The sequence below is a fragment of the Drosophila virilis genome, chromosome 2 (genome assembly GCF_030788295.1).
Source record: "Drosophila virilis strain 15010-1051.87 chromosome 2, Dvir_AGI_RSII-ME, whole genome shotgun sequence".
Classification (NCBI taxonomy): domain Eukaryota; kingdom Metazoa; phylum Arthropoda; class Insecta; order Diptera; family Drosophilidae; genus Drosophila; species Drosophila virilis.
The window spans coordinates 1632600-1638599 of NC_091544.1; positions in this window are offsets into that span (position 1 = coordinate 1632600).

Below are 6000 nucleotides of genomic sequence, written 5' to 3' on the forward strand. Positions count from 1 at the left end.
TACACAAATGACAACTTCCGCATGTAGCTCATGAGACTGTAATTTAGCTGGGGCAGCAAATGCAAATGCAACACAAAACTCAGCTCGAAACTAAACTAAACTGCAATTGTATATCTTTTGGTGGATCGATTTTGAGTTTCGATTCGAAAATCGATTTGCATTGATTTACGGCGATCGTACGACGAGCTTGTGTTTACCAACAAATTGACATAATTTGCTTATAAATGTTTAATGAAAATGCCCAAAGACTTGGCGCAGACCCAAGACACAGCGCCAACAACGTTGCAGACACCCAAGTGTGTAGTTAGCATACTTTTCCATATGCTCGGCCAACATGAAACGGGGTATATTAGACCCAAACGAACGTTTGTTACATGCAGCAGCTAATCAGAACGTGATCAGCTTTGACAAGCAAGGGTTTCTTATCGGAAGACAAACAATAGTTTGTGACACACAGAAGAACTTCAAAGATAAACCTAATTACACATTGACATATTTGAATATCTTATGGATTATTCAGAATAATTTTAATATAATAAGTCTGTTCAATAATCGTAACATTAAATAAAACGAGCGAATCCTTATCATATAACATATAAATTGTTAATATAAATAGAAAAATTAAAAAGCAAATAAATAAACAATTTTTATTGAGCGGAATTTCAAAGATTTCGAGATGAAAAAGCAATTCAAAGCGAATGGAATAATTTTGAAATGAAAACAATTTTAAGCATAAATTAAAATATTGTTTTAAAAAGCGTTTTGCATAATATTAACGTAATTAGTAAAGAAACAAATTATCTATATAAACAATTGTTTAATATTTCAAGAGAATATATCTTAATGAAAAAGTAAGTTATTGAAAAATATCTATGATATTTTGGTGGCTATATCATATACAAATTTTTACATTAAAAAAAAAATGCTTTGGTTAATTAACATTTCAAAATACTTTTCATGTTTTGTATAGTTAATTGAATATATTTAAGGAAAATTATAAACAAAATTATGCTATAAAAATAGAAATTGAATTTTTATAGATAAATGTATTTTATTTTAAAAGAATAAAACTGGGCATCTGCGAATAGTGCATTCCCCGTGTTTTCCTTAAAGCACTTGTGTAAATAATCAATCGAGCAGACACTACAAAAATACAAAGTAAAGAAAAAAGATCAGCCACAAAAGCCAAATGCTAATTTAGATATCAAAGTCGACTCGCCCCGCCCCGTGAAAATATTCGGTATTTGTAGCTATAAATTGAAGCATTTTATGCCACACTCAAAAAGCGACGTCAATTAATTAAAAATTATACAAATTTATTTTTTTTTTAATTTGGTTTATTTTGCGCTGGAATCGATCAGTGCCTTCTGATCTCTACCAAGCGGAGTTAAGGGTATAGTGTATAGTTATTATTTAATAACTTAAATGATAATTACAGACTTAAAAATATATAACAATAATGGGAAAGGGATGTTTAAGTGATGTGCCTCGTTGGTAGGTCGTCGGGGTGTAGCCTTCGGAGGCGCCTCTCACTGATGGGCTCAGTGAGCATATTGAGCATATAGTATTTACATGTTAAACTCGTTGTGATTATCTGAAATATACTTCTTTTTTTTTATTTTTGTTAAGTTTTTGTTTAATTTTTTTTTGTATTTTCATGTAGTCGCAAAGAACTGAGAACATGAGAACTGGAATATTGCCTGGCTGCATGTGTACAAAAACACAAAACGCATTAAATTTGAAATGATTAAATAAACAAATTGATTGCATAACACAAAAAGCCGCAAAAATAGTCTTAAAAGCAACAACAGCAAATTATGAAATAATTATTGATTCGCATATATATATATATAAAAGGGTTGCTATGCATAACAAATAAAATTATGAAATTAGAAAGAAATTATAATTTAAAAGAAAATTATAGTAAGGTAAGCTAAACTAAATTTTAGATAATCAAATTAATGTAAATAAAAGGAAATTTAATAAAAGAAAATTCAAATTCATGCAAATAAATAATTATCAATTGATTTACGAAACAAATTATAATAAATAACAATTCAATTAGAAAATAAATAAAAAATGTATTAAAGATTTAAATATATTAAATAAAGAATCAAAGTTAATAGCATACAAATATAATGAAGTTAAATGCTGGCAAAAACAATAACAAATCATTAAGAAAAGCAATTCAATACAAATTAATGGAATAATAAAATATATAAATAATTATTTAAATTTGGTCCGAAATATATATATATAGAGAGAGAGAGAGATAAGCGTACTATAAATGAAAGTATGGCTCAGACAGAGAGTAATAAGATCGGTTGTTAATTAAATGGAATGAGCTGCTATTAATATTTATTTATTTTTAATCAATTGGCGTCCTCTTGACGCACTTGCAGTTGGCTAAAAGCGGGATTAAAGTGCTCAGAAACCAGTCAGCTGTTCGGCAACAAGTACCCCCACATTTGTGCCCCTCATTTAGACGGCACACTTTTTAAATTTGGAGCCAGTGCGACCTGTTCTCAATTTAGCCCAGCCCAGCCCAGCTCAGGCCAGACACGGCCCCAAATCCAATGCCCATCCAGCTAAGCTGTGTCTGACGCAAATGGAGTTATCCATAAATACGATACATACTCACATACTATATATTACACAAATTGATTATTGAACACATTCGTAGCATATGAAAATGTCAAATGGGCCCAGACTTTGATACCTCGGAGAGTGCGTAGAACAGAACGGAAGCTGTTCCAGCTTAAGATCTCGAACGCGAACTCGATCGAATGCTGAATTTATGTAACAAGAAAATAGCAACAACAGCAACAACAACAACAAAAGCGATTACAATTATTACTACATATTAACATTTGTAACATTCTTACATACTTAATACATTATTATAGTAATTTAATAACATGTTCTCATGGTCAACCTGCTGTGTGCCATGGCTTTGATACGATTGTCGTTTGTTGTTGTTGTTGTTGGGGAGTGTGTATTGTACTCGATGCCTGACAGTTTCGATGCATATTTTAAAGAGTACATAGATCGTAGCAGGCCCTCGCGGTCCATTCGCTCGATCATAATGAACAACATTTTACGGGCGTTAACGTGGCAACATGATGGCTCGAACATTGGACATGCCATGTGCCATGTGCCATGTGCCATATCAAAGATACCACCAGAGTATAAACATCAAATATCACGATTTTCAGCTGTCAACAGTTAGCCGGATGTTGATATATACTTATATACATATCGGGTGAAAAGTGAAAATGCATCGTTCTTATTATAAGACGCGGTGATATCATCTGGCATCACTTGATTAACGAGCTTATGCTTTGCAACCAAAGATCCGGCAACAATTGGCTGCACCTGATTGCATTCGCAACGGCCCCAGCCCCGCCCATGCAACGCCCCTACCCCCGCTCAAGTTCAATGCGAAACTGCAAATGCGAGACGCCAGACAAGGCAAACCCTTGAAAATGGACTCGACTCGACTCGACTCGACTCGACTCGATCCCACTTGGCTTGGCTCAACTTATCATCATCTGTGCGCGGCCTGCACTTGATACGAGATACGAGCCGCGACAATGGTTGTTTGTCACCTGGGAGAGATACGGACACCCAAAACCACATTTGGCGGCCTCGTCGTGTACGTAGTACTTCGATATGGAAATGCGGCACTGCGGCGACGTGTGTGCACAAAAACGATTCAATTCCATTTCTTTTGCGAATTTCATTTGATTTGATTTTGTTTTATTTGATTTTTGCCATTGCGGCAATTTGTGTGTTGCTCTGCTAAATTGGGTCTAGTTTATGCGGTTTGTTTATGAATCTGACCTTAGTCATGAACATGAAGTGCTCTGTTTTTTTTTTTTTTTTTTTTTTTGAGGGACACTTGATTCTATGAATGTGCTTGGGAGTAGGGCAGTATCGAGGGAAATTTAATTGGCCAATATCTAAATATCTAATTGACTGCCGGACTGCAATTTTCCATTCTTAATTAAGTGCGCTTCGCAAAGAAAATTGTTAATACTGAACTATTGAACAAATAAATGAAAATTAAATAAGTGCTAATAATATTATATAAAGTATTTCATAGTTGTCTGCGCGTCAGACTAACATGCGAGAGGTCGCCGGTTCGAATCTAGTTTTCTTATGTAAAAAGAAAGAAATTAAAGTTAAATTTGTTTGAAAAATAGCTTTTGTTTTTCAAATAATTCTTTTGGCTTGTTTCTTAACTATTGCTTCCAGCTAATCATATTTGTTTTGCAACTGGAATCGAACATTATTTTCAACGGGCTTCCCCTGGCTGGCTTAGTCGCAGATTCCACAACTTATGCATATATAGTTTAACGCATAGTGCTTCAGCCATTAGCTGGGTGATAGACACCTCCATAGATTTATGGGCACCGTCAATGCATTGCCGTTTCAGACAACAAACAAGCTTAAATCAAGTTCAAAGTCAAACAAATTAACAACAATTTATCTAATCAAACGCTGGCCAAGTGAGCAAAACTGTTTGGGGTCTCGGAAAGGTCCCAGAAGCCAAAACATGTTTGCAATATTTTGGAAAATAAACTAAAAACGAAACTATTAGAAAAGTCAGTTGCAAACTACAGTGAAGCCCATGTAAACTGACAAATGCTTGTGGATAAATGCAAATAAACAATAATTAAAAACAAATATAGCAGAGGTGGCAGAGGCAGCAGCAGCAGCAGCAGCAGCGGCATTTGTGGCCACAACTGACAGCACTCGGCTATTATTTTGGCAATAAACTTGTTTAATTTGCATAAAGCCAATGCCCGCCCCCTCATCCCTCCCTAACCGCCCCTCTACGCAGTCAACCAACAGTTGCAGATCGTATCGAATCAACGTCAGCATCTGCTGACGCGGATGCTGGGATAACAGCTCAACATCAGCATCTGGAGCCGACCGTATATAGCCGATATATATATATATATATATGCATATATATAAAAACTTCATTTTATATGCACTTTATTTTCGGCATCGGGAATCAGTTCCGAAACTAGTTCGTCGCTGCGTTATTTAGTGCAGTAAATAAAGCAGGCAGGCATGATCTAGTTAGTGGGGAGTGCACAGCTGCCAGCTACCCTCTACTACTTACTCACTGTACTCCCTCACATTTAAGCTATTTCTTATTTGATTCTCCTGAAATTTGTGGCACTTGGATACATCAAGATCATAAGTAGCTATATATAATGTTATATAGCTTAAGATAATGATTGTAAAACCGCCACAACTTGTGTTTGTCTTGCTTTATATAGGATTAGTTTGACTTGATATTTAAAAAATATACTTTATATATATCATATAGACTTAATTCTGGTATATAAATCACAATAACTTTGCTATCCCTGAAATAAAGTTGGATATAATGAGCTTTATAGAAAATCATGTCGATATATCTAAAGATAATGGATCAAAAACAAGAGATTTTGTTCATCTTTTGTCTGTCCTTCTTCTCATGACTTGTCACACAAACATAAGCTATTGTTTTCTGTCTATTGAGCATGCACAACCTGATAATACCCTGTTCGAAATAGTTTTGTGATCACAGGGTATGGAACAAATTAATTATGCACGTTTATGATGAAACATATACTGTATACAGAAATTGTTATATATTTATATGAAACATATGCACTCGCCAGCTAAATTTGTCTTTATTTAGCGTGTTCTATTGAAAGGACAATAAACTTTGAACAATACATCAAGGTCAACCACTCGCATTAGATGAGTCGCGGCAAAGCCGGCGACAGCGGGTGCTCGCGTTTAGTAGACGATTATTTAATTCTTCAAATTGTTTTAAAATTAAAATTGTATTATGCAAATGCCTTTGAATCGTGTTAATTGTGTGCTCTAAGCTCCGATTTGAGGTGTGTGTGCTGGTGATTACAGCCGTGAAAGTGTTCTATATATTAAATGCAGGCGCTTTATTCAAAAAGCAATATTTTAATAAACTCGAGTGTC